Genomic DNA, 18,727 nt, shown 5'->3' with positions numbered 1-18,727 from the left:
AAGGCTAAGCAAAAAGTTCTTAGACTGAACCCCAGAAAGATGATTCATAAAAGGAAAAATTAAAAATTGGATTTCACCAAAAGTAAAAACATTTTCTCTGCAAAAGACCCTCTTAAGACGATGAAAAGACAAGCTACAAACTGGGAAAAAATATTTGCAAATTACATAACTGAGAAAGGGCTAATACCCAGATATATACAAAGAATTCTTGAAATTCAACAGTAAAAAAACAAACAATCCAATTAGAAAATGAGCAAAAGACATAAAGTGACACTTCACCGAAGGATATACAGATACCAAATAAGGATATGAAAAGATGTGCAAAATCATTAGCCATTAGAGAAATGCAAATTAAAATCACAGTCAGATATCACCACACCCTATCAGAATGTCTAAAATTAAAAATAGGGACAATACCAAGTGCTGATGAGGTTGCAGAGAAAGTGGATCACTCATTCATTGCTGGTGGAAATTAATATGGTTAAGTTACACTGGAAAACAGTTTGGCAGTTTCTTTAAAACCTAGACATGCAACCACCATACAGCCCAGCAGGTACAGTCCTGAGCACTTATCCCAGAGAAATGTGTTCACACAGAAATCCATACGTGAATGTTTATAGCAGCTTTATTCATAATAGCCAAAAACTGGAAACTAAAAGTAGTACAAACATATCATGAAATAATGCTCAGCAATAAAAAGGAAAAAATTGGAGATACACACAACAACTTAGATGAATTTCCAGAGAATTAGTCTGAGTGAAAAAATCCAATCTCAAAAGGTTATATACTGTATGATTTCATTTATGTAACATTTTTGAAATGACAAAATTATAGAAATGAAAAACAGATTAATGGTTGCCAGGGATTAAGGAAGGATTGGAAATGGGAGAGAAATGCATGTGGCTATAAAAGGGCCAGATGAGGGAGATTATGGTGATGGAAATGTTCTGTATCTTGATTATATCAATGTCAATATCCAAACTGGGATAGATTACTAGAGTTTACAAAATACTATATTTAGGGGAAACTGGATAAAGAGTGTATGGGATCTCCACACTATTTCATATAAGTACATGTGAATCTAATATATTAAAATTAAAAGTTTAATTTTGCAAAGCATATTAGCAATGTTTTCAACGAAAGTAGATAACAAGATACCCCACGAATCTCAAAATACAAGTTGGTGAAGATCTTAGTCACACAATCTGCCTGGAATAAGTGTCTGTGCTGGAGAAGGCAGAGGGAAGCCACCAGGCATTTGGCGTATTTGAGAATATGATAAGTCTCAGAAAGACAGCAGGTACTCATTGAAAAACACAGCAGACCAATACAAGAACAGCGGAGGAAACTAGGAGGGGTCTTCCCAATCCAAGAGCAGTTGAACACCAGGGGCCTGGGTAGGGTTAGAAGGTGACAAAGGAGTCTCACCTCTAAGAATTCTCTAAACTAACCATCTCTAGGCACTTTTCCAAGGCAGGACCATACATTGAGGAAAAGTTGGGGGTAGAATCAAAACTGAGCCAGATTGGGCCAGGGAGATAAAGGAAAAAGAGTTCAAAGTGAGGGGTGTAAACAGAATCTGGAACTCTCAAAAAGCAAGCTGCCATGCTTTTAAGCACTATGCCGAAGCAACAGAAGAAGGGGCTTTGTGAAGTTAAAGGAAACCATCCTGGAGTATGCCTTCTTCTAAAATAAAGGACAATTAATTTCACATAAAATGAGCAACAGAAAATGGCTAAAGCTATATTTCACAGGAAAAAGGGAATATGGAACAAAATGAAATCCTTACAATGAAAGCACAGCAGAAAAATCATACTACCAAAAAGACTAAACTATAACCTATTTCAAAACAAGCTGCAAGTCATTAAGAAAGTGTTGGAAGAGTTAAATAACAACAGAAATTGGAATTAGAAAATCTCAGAAATATGACGACAGTATTCAGGAAATAACTAAAAATAAAAGAAAAACCATTTCAGAAATGAAGATTAAGCTAGAAGGAACAGAAGAACAAATAAACACAATGAAGGAGGCCTCAATAGGAAGAGAGAAGGTGAAAAGATGAACAATTTTTTAAATGAAAAAGAAATGAGAGATGAAGATTCAAGAGAAAAAGACGAATATTGAAGATATGCCAAAAAAATCTGACATGTAGATGATAAGACTTTCTGAAAAAGAAAAATCAAAGGAAATACTAAAAAATATAACTCAATGTAGCATTCCTAAATAAGAAAATATTTGAACAACGTGTTGAATGAGAGTATAGTTTATCTGAGAAACTCAACCCAAATGACCAAAACCAAGGTGCATTCTAATAAAATTTCTGGACATTAAAGAAAAAAACTTCTGGGCATCCCAGCAGAAATAGTAAGTGACTTAATAATTAGATTGTCATCAGACTGTTTGATGTCAATGTCACATGAAAATGTATTAACACTATTCAGGTACTCAAGACTAGAAAATATGAGCTAAGATTTTATGTCCAGTAAAACTGACTTTCAAACTGTAAAATGCAAGAACTTCCCTAAGCACTTCCTAAGGAATAGACTAGAGAAAGAGCTTCAAACAATCACAATTATGTCAGAGTTCACAAACTTTTGATATCCGGATCTCTTTGTATTCTTACAAATTATTGAGAGTTCCAACGAGCTTCAGTGTAGGTGGATTGTGTCAAGTGAAATTCACCACATTAGAAATTAAAAATGAAAAGACATTAATATTTATTTGTTGGTTGGTTTAAGCAACAACAATGACCCCAATACATGTTAACATAAATGACATACATATGAAAAGTAGCTACATTTCCCAGCACAGAAAAACAGTGAAGGAAATGGAATAGTCTTACGTTTTTTAACCTCTTTAATGTCTAGCTTAATAAAGATAGCTTAGTCACATTCTCCTCTACGTTCAGTCTGTAAGAATATGTTGTTTGGGTTGAAATACCTGAAGAAAATGTGGCCTCACTCAGATATGTACTAGTTGAAAAGAGAAAAACAATTTTGATTGCCTTTCAGCTCTTGCCTGCATTCTTCTCTCAGAAGACACCAAAACTCAACAAATGGTAGATCCCTACAGATTAGTTGTAATGTGGAATCTGAAATCTTATCAGGAACTTTTCATAGTCTGGTATGTTAAAATTCATTGGTGCACTTTGGGTGGATCTTTTATCCATGATGACTTTGCAATATCATGCACTGATCATTTGGAAAGTATTGGTTTACACAATTAGACAGATCTTTGAAATGTTGACACACTTCACTAAATAATATCAAAAATCATATTTGTTATTATCACCTTCAATCTCATCAGAAAAGATTTAAGTATTGGTAAGCTGTGGCAAACACAAGTTTTCCAAAATTTCAATTTTCTCTTGAAAGTATAATTTTCACTTTCAAAATTATTTTCCTTGAAGTGACAGGCTTCTTTTGTTCACTTTTGATAAAATGTCTACCAAATACCCAAGTCCAAATAACCAGAGCATGTCTGTCAGTCATTCTTTCAAGAAAAATGATGGTCCATTATTAAAAAAAAAAAGAAGAAGTGGGGCGGGTCCTGTGGCATAATGGTTAAGTTTGCACTCTCTGCTTCGGTGGCCTGGGGTTCACAGGTTCGGATCCTGGGTGCAGACCTAGCATGGGTCATTAGGCCACTCTGTGGTGGCGTCCCACATAAAGTAAAAGAAGGTTGACACAAATGTTAGCTCAGTGACAGTCTTCGTCAAGCAAAAAGTGGAGGATTGACAACAGATGTTAGTTCAGGGCCAATCTTCCTCACAAAAAAAAAAGGAGATGCAGCAGCAGCAGTGGCTAATTGTACTCACAGCTCAAACAAGCTTTTCCACAGCAAAACTGTCCTTCAATTGCTATGCCATAGAAATGTTATCTGCTTTGTCACATTGAATATTTAAAAGATGTCTACTTGAGATTTAAGATTTATAAAGCTAATGATTTTTATCACTTCATCAAGGCTATTCTTAAGTGAAACTAACATTTTTTTTTCTTACTTCAAGTGCATGGCAGTGAAGAATACCCTGACTACCTGTATAGTTTGGTGTCACTGCCTTGATTTGTCCTAAGTCACCAACAGTTTTACCCACCATAGATTTTGCACCACCACTACAAATAACATAGTGAAAAGAGAAAAAATATCTTAGTATTATTATAAAAATAGATTTGACCTTGCAGACCCTCCAAAAGTGTCCCAGGGACCTCCAGGAGGCCATGCACCATACCTGGAGAACCACTGCACTAGAGGGACATTGACTTGAGGAGTCATGGTGAGCATTAAACATATTAGTTGCAGAACTAAGACAAAAAAGTAAGCCCATATTCTACATGATGGTATATGATCCATTAATATAGATATAGAACAACCATAAAAAGGAAGAGTGAGGAGGAGAACAAAGGCAAAAGGAATATTAACTGTTTTCACTAATCATTTTGGTGGTTGTGGTATGAGTATCATTATCCTTAGACTGCTGTGTATGTTAATGTGGGAAAAGCAGATAAGTAAGTATGGATGAATATTCTAATTGTGTCTGCCTTGTCTCCTTGAAAACCAAAATTCTTGATATAGAAGAAAAGATATACAAATGCAATATAGAAGAGACTAATATTTTAAATACATACATAAATAAATTTTGTGTGTATATAAATATGAATATATATATAAACATAAACATTTCTATGTCCACTGAAAAGGACTGGTACAATGACCAGTCCCTAACTCTGGATTATGGTCTTAATTGGCATTTCTCATTAAAAAAAGCAAGGCTTTCTGGGAAAATGGTTGATTTCAGGTCTTAGCAGGAAATGTAAAGGATGAACCTGCAACATTTTGTCATACCAGATGACAAAGAAACTTTCAAAAGACTTGTATCAAAGGAACTCAGGAGCCACGTGAAGAAGTTTCCATTCATGAAAGATGAAATATTTGAATTTCAACATGGATAAAAATTGCAATGAGTTAAAATCCATCAAATACTTTGAAATGCTTGAGTTTATAATGATACAAAAAAGATAAAGAGTAGACGCTAATTGCTCACCTTTGGGTAATACTAGGAAACAAATTCATTAACTTGAAAACTAGTAAATAAGAGGAAAGAATTAAACAGTGATCCTTTCTTTCCACTGTACCACCCAGCAACCTACTAGTAAATGAAGGGTGGTGTCTCCTTATAGAAGCAATTAACTGTATAAATGAAGCAATGATAGGATTAGAATATCCTCATTCTGGAATGAATTAAAGGACCTAGGCCATGAGCATCAATGGTTACTAACATCATAAAAAGAGAGACAACTGGACATCGCCTCATGGTGAAAGATCACAACACCACCTACAGACTTTCCAAAGGAACAAAAGCTGAATCTAATCCAGCCTCTGCATCCAGATGCCAATTTACAGGAAAGGTAGAGCACAGAGGCACATGTTAAACTGCACTGTGTGTGCAATCAGAAAAATTCAGATTGTGGAAAACCCTGTAGGTCAAATGGCTCAGGCTTTTCAACATATTACTCATGAGGAAAAGAACGGAGAAACCTGTAAAGATAAGAGCCGTAAAAGACAACTAAGCTCTAGTGTCTGGGAATTCACACTTGAGTGACTAGACTATGAAGAAATACAAAAAAGCGGTTACTATGAAAGTCAGGACATGATTGCTTTTGAGGGAGGGGGGGTTTTGATTTGCCTGAGGCATATGGAGAGTTTGCAGTGGCTGCGACATTGTATTTATATACCTGAGTGGTGATTACAGGAGTTTTGCCTTAAATAATTCACTAAATTATACATTTTGTGTAGATATTGGTATCTCAGGGGTTTTTTGGGTTTACTTAAGAATGAATTTTTTTATTACTTTTTATTATTCTATTGAGGTCACATTGGTTTATAACATTGTGTAAATTTCAGGCGCACATCATTATATTTCAGCTTTTATATAGGCTGCATCATGTTCACCACCAAAAGTCTAATTTCCATCCATCGTCATACATAATGTGGCCCTTGATCCCTTTTGCCCTTCCTCAAACCCATTCTCCTCTGGTAATCACCAATCTATTCTCCTTACCTATGTGTTTGTTTGTTTATCTTCCACATCTGAATGAAATCACACGATATTCGTGTTTTCTGTCTGACATTTCGCTTAGGATAATACCTGCAAAGTCCATCCATGTTGTCACAAATGGCACAATTTCTTGTTTTTTATGGCTGAGTAGTATTCCATTGTGTGTATATACCACTTCTTTATACATTCATCTGTCAATGGGAGCTTAGGTTGTTTCCAAGTCTTGGCTATTGTGCATATTGCTGCAATGAACATAGGGGTGCATATATCTTTTCGAATTAGTGTTTTCATGTTTTTTGGGTAAACAACTGGAAGTGGAATAGCTGGATCATATGGTATTTCTGCTTTTAATCTTTTGAGACACCTGCATACTCTTTTGCATAGGGGCTGCACAATTTTACATCCCCACCAGCCATGTACTGGGGTTCCCTTTTCTCTACATCCTCTCCAATGATTGTCATTTCTTGTCTTTTTAATAATAGCCATTCTGATGGGCATAAGGTGATATCTCATTGGAGTTTTGATTTGCATAACCCTAATAATTATTGATCTTGAATATCTTTTCATGTCCTATTGGCCATCTGTAAATCTCCTTTTGAAAAATGCCCACTTATTAATTAGGTTGTTTGGTTTTTTATTGAATTGTATGAGTTCTTTATATATTTTGTAAATTAACCCCCTATCAGATATATGATTTGGAAATATTTTTCCCTAGATGGTGGGTTGTCTTTCTGTTTTGTTGATGGTTTCCTTTGCTATGCAGAATCTTTTTAGTTTGATGTAGTCCCATTTGTTTATTTTCTCTTTTGTTTCCCTTGCCTGAGGAGACATCACATTTGAAAAAATACCGCTAAGACCAATGTCAAAGAGCATACTGCCCAGGTTTTCTTCTGAGAGTTTTATGGTTTCAGGTCTTACACTCAAGTCTTCAATAGATTTTGAGTTATTTTTTGTGAAAGGTATGGATAATGGTCGACTTTCATTCTATTGCTTGTGGTGGTTGTGTTTTCACAACACCATTTATTTAGAGGCTATCCTTTCTCTGATGCAATCACAATCAGAATCCCAGGGACATTTTTCACAGAAATAGAACAAAGAATCCTAAAATTTATATGGAACAACAAAAGACCCTGAATAGCCAAAGCAATCCTGAGAAAAAAGAACAAAGCTGAAGGTATCACACTCCCTGAATTCAAAATGTACTACAAAGCTATAGTAGTCAAAACAGCATTGTACTAGCAGAAAGACACACAGATCCATGGAACAGAATTGAGAGCCCAGAAGTAAAACCACACATCTATGAACAGCTAATAACTGAGAAAGGAGCCAAGAAGACACTATGTTTCTCAGTTTTATTTTTCAATAAAAAAGGTTTTGAAAAAGAGTGAAAAGAAAACAGACTGAGCATTTGTCTTCTGAAGACTGTGGAAACTGCGGATGGAAGAGTGTAAGATGGGATAACTACCTACAGTGTTAGGACTGGACCATAGAAAACTAAGCAGTTTGGGACTGGAAGAAGTCAGGCTATGGAGGAATTTCTGGACACTGTCCTTGGAAATGGGGACTAATGACATATACAAGTAGGAGGAAGAAGGCCAGAAGAGTGACAAATGCATGATCTCAGAACACAAACTCTAGAATCAGTCAGGATTCCTCCAAGACTTCACGGGAAAGAGTCACTCAAGAACATTGACTTCATGGATGTCCTTTACTTAGTCTGGGGCCCAGGCCACTTGGTAGTACTTCAGGCTCTAGTGAGGGAAGCTTCAATCAGGACGTTAATATGGCTGCGGGGGAAGAACAGCTTGTGAGACCTGCACGGACAGTGAGAAAAGACTCATGAGAGACCCTCATGCTCCCATTTTAGGGACTCGGCAGGCAGTGCCACTCAGCCAGAGCCACTCTTACATCTTATCCCGGAGATGACTCCCTCTGGCCAAAGGATTAAGAGAACGATCTGACACCCAAAGAGAAGGAAGAAGATATTACCTCCTCACCACCACTGAGTCTCCACATATCCTGGAATGAAGGAGAGGAAAGAGATAGAATGACCCAATAGGACAAAATGTTGTCATTATCCTGAGGGCTGGAGGATGACCTGCACTATCAGAGTCCCATCTCCATTTACCTCCTAGAATGTTTCTGGCTTCAGAAAAGACCAATCCAGGCATCACTGAGGAGTTAATCAGCCTTCCCTGTATCACATCTTTAATGTTAGGAAAAGCGGGAAGTGGGGGAAGCCACAGGGCAGGTGGCAGGGACTCCTCAGAGGCTCACTACATTTCCAAGCCCTGAAGTGGATGATGATCCCCACCAGGAGGAAGATTAACCCAAGTAGGAAGGCTGCAACTCCACTTAGCATCTTATTCCAAGAATATTCATACTGAGCTCCTATAGGAAACAAGTCTTCAAGTTAGCCAAAAGCTCCCAATATTTGGTGTACTTTCCCAAAATCCCAGAGCCTGGACTGGACAATAAATCCAATGCTATCTACAGAGTGAATAAATTTAGAAATGGTTTGTTTAGGCCGAGGTTTGCAATCATGCAGTTTCTGTTACTGATTCTTGTAGCCCATAAGAATTCCCCCTAAAATCTAAGAGCAAATTATTAGAGGACACTAGTTCCCAAAGTTGGAAGGAAGTGAAGAGGTGATTAGACCTCCTTATTTCTTGGAAGATACAAGGATAGATGTCTGCCATGTTTTCTCCCAACTTAGACCAAGGACTCCAATTTCTATGACTCCCTCAGATTAAGAGAAAGAAAAATTAGTGTTGTGACCAAGGTGAATGCAGAGATAACACAAGCCCCCTTGAGTCGATATGATCCTGAGCCGAGCCCAGAGAATGTAAGAAGCTGATTCTCACTCCATTCTATAGAAACAGGGCTCAGCAGGCTGGGATGATCAACAAGACAGGTGCAGACATTTCCATGTTCAGGAGTCATTTCCAGGATCACCATTGTCTGAAAGGTCCATCTCCATTCCTGATAAGGCCAGTGGACATGACCCCTGCTCTCTCTCCTCCAGCCCATTCCGGTACCACCTGATCTTGGTGTTCCCTGGATAGAAACCTGTCACAGAGCAGAGCAGGAGATAGTGGTGCAGCAGGGAAGGAGTCGTCTCTGGATGCACCGTCACCTCTAATTGCACTAGGAAGGGAGAGAAAAATGAGACATTGTAAAGGAAAAGCACCAGGCCAAGAGAGGAGTTTCTTTAGGGACTAAATCTGCCCTAATTGCTTTTCCAGATCACCCAAGTGGAAACTGGAAATGTGGCAAAATATCAGCCCCCAAGACTCAGAAAGTGGATATGTCAGTGTCCCCAAGGATGATTCAGACCTTATCAGACACTCCCCCAATTACCCCTTCTATTTGAGAACCCACTGGACCACAAAGTCCCTGAGAACCTTGGAAGTCTGGGACCAAGACCACAGTGACCAAATCTGTGAGGATATAGGGTGAGTCACAGTTGGGGACAGAAAACACACACAGACTCCCCTGCTCTGAAACCGTTGATCCTGAAGCAGGAAATTCCCTATCATAAGGAAGAAGAGCCATGGCCAGGTTCACATGTTGGAGATTCCTAAACCCCACCAGACCTCACATTCCACCTCTCCTTTTCTCCCCACAGTGAAGGGTGCACTCAGCTTGTAGTTGTGTCCGCAGAGCACATCCGCAGAAGCTCTGTTCCTCTCCAACACATCCAACTGATTGTTCCACAGCTCAGCTCAGGCTGCCCCCACTCTATCAATGCCACAAACATTCCCACATCACTGTGGAAACTGCATACTCCTCCAATTTAGAGATGAATCTGACCACAAACTGAACCTTTTCTATACCATTGGTGAAGTAACAGTCGGGCTTTGCCTGAATCACAAAATTTCTGGAAAACCAAATAAGACTGAAAACTAGCCCTCATCTTTAGAAAACCCATACCTGGTAAATTATGCCAGATCACATGGATTTGAGAAGAGGCCTTTTGAACTCAGGAAATAGGCAAAAGTAGCCTCTTCTAACATAGGCCTCCCTCTGGTTCCTCACATCACAGTGGAAAGAAGCCTGAGGCCCATCCTACCAAGCAGACCAAGGAGACAGGTAACCCAAATAAGCAAGCCAAATAGAGTCCCAAGAGTCATAAATGTTCATTCAACAATATTTATTCATTCATTCATTCGACAAATATTATTGACTGTTTGTGTTTTGCCAGACACTGTGCGAGGTTTCTCCAAACCAAGGTTCCAGAAGCCCAAGGTTTTAATTCTCTTTATTATTAAGTCAAAAATATCCATCTCCATGTGGAATAATTCAATAATACCCTTGCCCTTAGCAAGTTCATTCTACTCATTCCTTTTGGTGTAAAGTGAAGGAGTGATGGAGGTGGGGCAAAGAGTAGGTACATATTAGTTGTGAAATAAAGTCCCCTTCTACCTTCCACTCACATGGTTTTTCTCCAGTAATTTTCTTTTGAACCTTTTCCTTTGCAGTCTTACTCAGAGACCTCATCCCCCCCATTGGCTCTAGTGAGGTATTGAGCTCGTGATCTCTGTTGGTGTTGGTTAAAATAATATTAATCCATTGCTTAAAGATGCCTTTTATCATCATCATCATCATCATCATCATCCTTATCATTGACAATATACATATGTGAAAATTAATAAAGGGAAACCTCATCTAAAATGGAGTCTGGAGTCCAGAAGGAGGACATATCATGCCTCATATAATTGGCACCACCCAAGGCCAATTATAGGAAATATAGTCAATTACAGACCCCTACAGAAGTCCTCAACTGGAACGAATCCTTTATTATAGGAAGAAATATACATTGCATCTCAAACAGATATTGACTATGCCAGCAATAAACCAATGAGAAACCATCACCATTCTGAACTTGTGCTTTTCTCCAATGGGCTTTCCTTAAAAAAAAAAACTCTCCCAATTTCCTCCTTTTTCTCTGTAAAATAATGTTCCTTTACCTTGTTTGTTGGATTTGCTTATGGTCTGTCATAGCATGCACATCCTGGATTGCAATTCTTTGGCTATTCCCGAATAAATTTGCCTTGCTGGTAACACAACTGGCTGTTTTATTCTTAGGGTCAACACCTACAATTCTAATACTTGCAACAATATAGTGATGTGGAATATAAGGTTAGATTTAACCTTCTTTGGGGGCTTTTCTATTAAACGTTGCCATTGAAAATGGAATAAAAAAATCCAACTCCATTGTCCCTTATGATTTTCTGCTTACAAAGTACCTTACTAATATTGAGAGTTATTAGTTTGAGCTATATATTATGTTCATACAATGTACCTCAAAGCTCAAGGCATAGGGTTAAGTGAAATAAGGAACAGAATGTGATTCAATGCACAATGACATTTGTTAAAATTTAAGATATACAAGGGCCAGCCTGGTATACAAGGGCACAGTAGTTAAATTTGCACTTTCCACTTCAGCAGCCCAAGGTTCGCCAGTTCAGATCCCGAGTGCGGGCCTTCACACTGCTTGTCAAGCCATGCTGTGGCAGGCGTCCCAGATATAAAGTAGAGTAAGATGGGCAAGGATGTTAGCTCAGGGCCAGTCTTCTTCAGCAAAAAGAGGAGGATTGGTAGCAGATGTTATCTCAGGGCTAATCTTCCGAGAAAAAAAAAAAGAAAGAAAAGAAAAATTTAAGATATACAGAGAAAAACAATGCTACGTATTTTTAATGTCCATCCTAATACTTAAAGACATACCAGATACATTAGAATGTGTATCTATGGAAAGGAAGGAGCGAGAATGGAGATAAGGGAAGAGATGACAGAGTCTTTGTTCAGACAAAAGATTACAATGTGCTGTGAACTCATTGGGTAAGATTAACTTGATTCTATGCACTTGAGAACAACAATAACAAAAGAACAATTAAAATGGACTAATAATGCGGGTTGGTCAGGCAAGGTCTTCCTGAAGAAATGACATTTAATTTGAGACTTGAAGGATAATTGTCACTGATCTTGGGTTGTAAATTTGATTTCATTTCTAGGTTTAGAGGCCTCCTCCAGGAACTATTGACTAAGCATAAGGGTGGTAGCATCTTTCCTGGGTCAGCTGTACTTGTCTCTCAGTCAGTAGCTGATTTCAGATGCAGCTCTAACCTATGATTCTCTATTTCCTGCTACTGTCTAAATCAGAAAAATAATCATTTTTTGTTCAGATCTGTGTCAGATTTAAGATCTGGGTTGATGTTTTTTTCATGTGTGTTGATTAAAGGAGACTACAAGCTCAGAGAGGTTTCTATTCTCTAAGAACAATGATCTTCTCCCACTAACCCTCCCCCCAGGTCTGTTCCTCTTTTGTAATTAACGAGACTTTGACGTTCAAACAGGTTCTGTTTTTAGCACATTATATCCTGTTTTCTGCTGGTAAATATGTTTTTTATGGTGCAGTATTGCTTCATGTTTCCATAGCCTATCTCCTCAGCTAGAAAAATAGCAGCAATAAATACATGACCCAGTACCCTGAGGATGTGGACAATGCATTCAAATTCTCTAATTTCTCAAAATTTCTTGGTACAATTCTGATCATATGGTAGGGGCGTAAGAAATGCCAAAAGAAGTAACCCTTGTTCTCAATTTCTTTTGTTCACATACACCCCAATTGGATAAATATGGAAACAGTCACAATCATCAGAGCAAATTCTGGCTGAACAACAGCAACTATTCTCAGACTGCCTCCATTTTTTAAAGTTCTTCAGACTGAAATTGATACAATAAGAACCATATGCAAGATGAAATATTTCCCTTTTTCCTGCCTCCCTCTTCCTTGAATGTGTGTCTCTAGTACATGAAGTCCTTTTTCCCAGCAGGCCATTGTGTGTCATGAAGAAGGAAGGAATACTTTTCTGTCAAAGGCAAGAACATTCCCTTTGAAGCCAGAAACCAGTTCCAGCTTGTTCTGTAGTCTAGATATAAAGAAAGAGGCCTCCCTCCCCCATGCCAATTCTTGCATACATACCTGAAAAAAAAATTGCTCCCCTCTTACCTGGAGAGTCTCTGCCTAGAGTCATCGAGGAATGAAGCCTGATTAGATTCACTAACAGAGCCACCACCCAGCGACCCAACCAGAACCCATTCTGGAAGAAAAAAAATGATACAGTAAAATCATCAGCCTCTTCAGAATGGGGCTTGCCCCTATACAACTCATTCAAAAAATATTCATTAAGAATATAGATATCTTTCTTGCATCCTCAAAACTGGAAAAACTGGAAACTCGTCACATTAATAACAAATCAGGATAGAGGAGTTTTGCATCTTCAGGTGTTGGGTAGAATATTTTCATAAAGTTGTGTTATACCATTCAAAAACTGTTTAACTGCAGAATCCCTGACAGTATTTTAAGTATGTAGAAAATGCTCTGGGAGAAAAAATATATTCTACGTAGTGAGTGATCCTAGAAGAACTAGGCAGATTATTTATTAGGTATCTTGCTATCCTGATTTGGCACTGTCTTGGGTTTAGTCTGACCAGTAGGTCTCCCTTCCTATGGAGTGGTTCACATTGCCAACAGAGAGTGTGTAAATAAAAAAAGAAAGTCAGTATTCTAAAGCATATGCCATAAGAGGAATTAGTAAAGGGTTATCAGAGAAGAAATCAAAGAGATTGAGAATAACCTAGAGAGTATGATTTCCTGTAAACCAAGAGAGGGCCAAAAAAGAGAACAAATGGAGAGAGGGTTCTCAGAAGAATAAAATGCTGTAAAAATGTTCCAGAGGATAAAATATAAGAAAGCATTATTGTGTTTTATAGTTAGTGGGGCACAAATAACCTTCAATGGGACATAGAGTGTTAAAGCCAGAAGCTATATTTCCAAAGAGTAAAGAGCAGATTGTAATGAGGAAATGAAGGGAGCAGATGTAAACAGTCCTTCAAGAATTTTGGAAGTGAAAACAAGGGAAAAGATGAGACTCGCACTTGAAAGAAGAGCGACGGTAAGGCAAAGTTACTTTTCACATGGGAGAGCCCTTAACAAGATTCTGAGTCAAGTGGAAGCCATCTGCACATGGGAGAGATTGAAGATAAAAAGGAGAAGAAAGGAAAAATTATCCTCAAAATGCTGAATGGAATCCAAAGAATGAGAGAGATTGTCAGGCTTGGCAATAAAAAGGAACACTTCTTCAGATACAAGAATAAAGACAGGAAGATTTGGGGTGAGAAAGAGGGGATTGAGGAATTTCCAGGTGCGTGGCTTCAATGAACTCAGTTCAGAACAAGGCAAGATCTTATGCTTAAAAAGAGCTGGAACAAAATATATTTGATAGCTAAGGAGAACAAGGCTCCTTTTTCACCCAAGTGGTCTATAAGTTCCTTATCTTTTATTTAGAATAGAGCCTTCCATGCTCATTATTATGGGCCATGCAATGATGAAACAGACATATTCCTTGTCCTCAAATAATGTATAACCTAGATGGAGTGACAGGGAAACAATCCACCGTAATGTCAGGAAGAATGAAATTAACCAAAAATTAACTGTAACATAAGAAGACTAAATTCTAACTTAGTCTAGAAAGAGTTCATTATGAAGTTGATATTTGATATAAGTGGCCTCACAAACACAGAATTTTAGAATTTGGAATACCCAGTATTTGTGGACAACAGAATAGAAATAAACAGGAAACAAAAAGTTTATCTAGAATCCCTTAAAAATTACTGATTATCCACAATAAATAAATATGTGCAAACTACTTTATTAAACAGGAGAAGATACAATAGAATTTTTTCTTCTTCGTCACTTCCCTAAAGAAACACATGCTGGGGCCGGCCCAGTGGCACAGCAGTTAAGTTCTCACGTTCTGCTTCTCGGCGGCCTGGGTTCACTGGTTCGGATCCAGGGTGCGGACATGGCACCACTTGGCACGCCATGCTGTGGTAGGCGTCCCACATATAAAGTAGAAGAAGATGGGCATGGATGTTAGCTCAGGGCCAGGCTTCCTCAGCAAAAAGAGGAGGATTGGCGGTAGTTAGCTCAGGGCTTATCTTCCTCAAAAAAAAAAAAAAAAACGAGAAACACATGCTTTGATGGCTATGTTAGGCAAGATTCTGATGGTAGTTAACCAGAAGACACAGGAATACTTGAGTTATGCCTTATGAAATATACGGGGATGCCCTCAGGAAAGCTCTACCCATAGATAGTGATAGAAAATTGTAAATAAAAGGCTTACTCTGTTTTAAGTGGTCAAATCCCCGATACTTCAATAGAGAGTTATATGGTTAGCTTCTCTGAAGTATGAGACTCCAAGCACGGTCTCATGTTCCCTCTTAAACCCCACTTGTACCGTTAGCTGGTTGTAAATCCTGATAGATTCCAAGTATATGAGTAATAGTGTGGGAAGAAGAAAGATAATTGTGTCACAAAGAGACTCTGTTCAAGATGGCAGAAATAGGATTCAGAAAACAGGGGCAAAATGCAACTATGTAACCTTTTGAGGTACTGTGATCCCCCTCTATTGGTAAACATGCTCTGCCTGAGAATCTGTCCAATCAGAATAGTAATTTCTTCTCCTGGGAGATCATGACAGATAAGGTACAGAAAACATTGGGAGGTATACAAGATGACACTACTGTTCACCAACTTCCTCACTTCCTGGGCACATGGAAAAATATACCTCCTAGTCTCCTGGGACAATGTGATGAGTTCTAGCCAATGGTTAGTGAACAAAAGGTTCTTGGCCAGTGGCCAGCCCAGTGGCATATTGGTTAAGTTCACCCACTCTGCTTTGGCAGCCCAGGGTTCACAAGTTTGGATCCCAGGCATGGACCTAGCACCTCTCGTCAAGCCATGCAGAGGCAGCATCCCACATAAAATGGAGGAAGATTAGCACAGATGTTAGCTCAGCGACAATCTTCCTCAAGCAAAAAGTGGAATATTGGCAACAGCTGTTAGCTCAGGGCCAATCTTCCTCACAAAAAACAAGGTTCTGTCCAAAGAATTTAACTACCATCCCATGACTCTTCTCCTCTTCCCCTACCAAGCCAACCAAGACACCCTTGTGTTGAAATGGTGGAATCAAAATATTAGCAAGTTGAATACAATACATTAAAAGGATTGTATGCCATTATCAAGTGGGATTTGTTCCAGGGATGCAAGAATGGTTCAACATCTGCAAATCTATCAATATGATACAACACATTAACAAAATGAAGATTAAAAACTACGTGATTATCTCAATAGATGCAGAGAAAGCATTTGACAAGATTCAACATCCATTTATGGTTAAAACTCTTAATAAAATGGGCATAGAAGGAAAGTCCCTCAACATAATAAAAGCCATATATGACAAAGCCACAACTAACGTCATACTCATTAGTGAAAAACTGAAAGCTATTTCTCCAAAAAGAGGAACAAGACAAGGATGGCTATTCCCCGCCTCTTATTCAACATAATATTGGAGCCCTAGTCAGAACAATTAGGCAAGAAAAAGAAATAAAAGATACCCAGATGAGAAAAAAGAAGTAAAACTGTCACTACTTGTGGATGACATGATTCTAAATATAGAAAATCCCAAAGAATCCACCAAAAAACTACTGGAAATAATTAACAAGTACAGTAAAGTTTCAGGGTACAAAATCAACATACAAAAATCAGTCGCTATGATACACTAACAACAAACTAACAAAGACAGAAATCAAGAATACAATCCCATGTACAATCATGACAAAAAGAATAAAACGCCTAGGAATAAATTTAACCAAGGAGGTGAAAGACCTATACACTGAAAACTATAAGACATTATTGAAAGAAACTGAAGAAGACATTTGAAAAATGGGAAGAAATTCCCTTTCACTCCCTGAGAAAATTAATTAGCTCCCAGATGACTAGGAAGGCATTTGGGCACATTTTCCCTACCACAGCCCTATTTCCCTCTTACCCACTAGTACACCGTGGAACCTTTCCGTTGACCAGAAGCCGTGAGAATCAGATGCTCACCAATGGGTCTGGAGTCATTCATTTTCATTGATTAAAGACAACATCAGGGAAACAGCGGGGTTATAAATGATGTTCATTTTACTCTGCTGTTCATTTGAACCCTTCACATGAGAACTATTTCCTGGGATTCCCAACAAGGAAACACATTAAGCTGCTGACATTTATATTCATTAGTTTCTTGCAATGCCTGTTAGTGCTGGGCCACCCCTGATTTAAGATCTATGACCTGATTGTGACTTGGAGCTCTGAAGTGGTATCTGTCCCATCATCCTACTTATCTCACCACCTCCCTGTGAGATTAGGGTAATCTTGTAGAGGCAAGGGCAGGGCACCCTGGAAGATACACACATGTACAACGTGGCTTCTTACAACTGTTTCCCTTAACCAAAAGTCTGACATTTAAACCTAACATTCAAATGAAGACATTGACCTCAAAGAGACTGTACAGAGCTGTTTTCAAGGGTATAATGGTTTCCTCTCCAGCCAATGAGGAGTAGATGTAAGGCAGCATCACTTATCTCTAGCAGACTAAGTCACTGAGAAGACCAATGAGAGCTGCAACTAGAGAGAAACACAGCATAAAATAAACATAGCAAGAAATGTGTAGGATCATTAGGAATTACAAACGTCTATGCAGTCAAATAGTAAAAGAGTTAATGAAAAGAGATCTCACATTCTATGATTTAAAGTAATCAAAATCTATTAGATTTTAGAGAGTTGACTATGTGAATTTAAAGGACTATCAGCAAGGATAGAGAGTCAAGAATAACCACTACACTTGCCTTTTCTGTCAATATACTTATCTGTTCATTTTATAATTAACTTTCTACTATACTTTATTTTATTTTTTCTCTGATTATGCCTTTTATCATAGAATATTTTCTTGCTATGTGGAGGCAATTGTTGAACAAATACTTCAGAACTTTCTAAATATATAGTTTGGGAATATAACAGAGCTATTTTCCAGCAACAAGATCATGGCAACAATGGAAAGAGGGTCATTCAAGTACAATGGAATGTTCTAGCTCACACTCCTGACCTCTGATACAACAGAATCTCAGCAGCCACAACATTGATGACAAAGAGCTCTTCTACAGGTAGGGGACAGCATCACCTGCCTCTGGAATATCAAATACTAAGAAGGCATACAAGAAAAATATATTTACATAAAATTTTGCATTCATAACAGAAGTAAAAAGTAAAATAGCAAGAAATGAAATCAAATATGCAAGTAGAATCATGAAAAAATTCGGAAATGTAATAGAGCTCCCTAAGAATATATAGATAAACGTAGCAATATACCCTGTTCTTATGTGGGTTTCTATACAAAATTTTTTTACAGCATTATTGTTATATAATTGACATACAACAAACTGCTCATATTTAAAGTGTATAATTTCATGAGTTTTGACATATGTATGCACCCATAAGGCCATCACCACAATCAAGACAGTGAACACAGTATCATTCCTAAAACTTCTCTGTGACCCTTTGTAAACCACCCTCAACCCCTAATCCCCAAGCAATCACTAAACTGCTTTCTGTCTATCAGTTAATATTTTCTAAAATTGTATACAAAATTAGTTTTTGTGTTCTATAATTTTATATAAATGGGTTCATACAAGAACTCTTTTTTCTTTCTTTCATTCGGAATTATTTTTTCCAATTTTATTTATTTTTTTTAATTGCAGTAACATTGGGTTATAACATTATATAGA

General features: G+C 37.9%; 1 pseudogene; it reads right to left on the bottom strand.

The window, feature by feature from the left end:
- Nucleotides 1–8,255: 8,255 nt before the first annotated feature.
- LOC124226530 (HLA class II histocompatibility antigen, DO beta chain-like) lies at nucleotides 8,256–13,157 on the bottom strand (annotated as a pseudogene).
- Between the last annotated feature and the right edge of the window lie 5,570 nt (nucleotides 13,158–18,727).

Source organism: Equus quagga, chromosome 15, assembly GCF_021613505.1.
Source record: "Equus quagga isolate Etosha38 chromosome 15, UCLA_HA_Equagga_1.0, whole genome shotgun sequence".
Classification (NCBI taxonomy): Eukaryota; Metazoa; Chordata; class Mammalia; order Perissodactyla; family Equidae; genus Equus; species Equus quagga.
The sequence above is the reverse complement of the archived record's forward strand: the minus strand, read 5'-3'. Positions and strand labels throughout refer to the sequence as shown.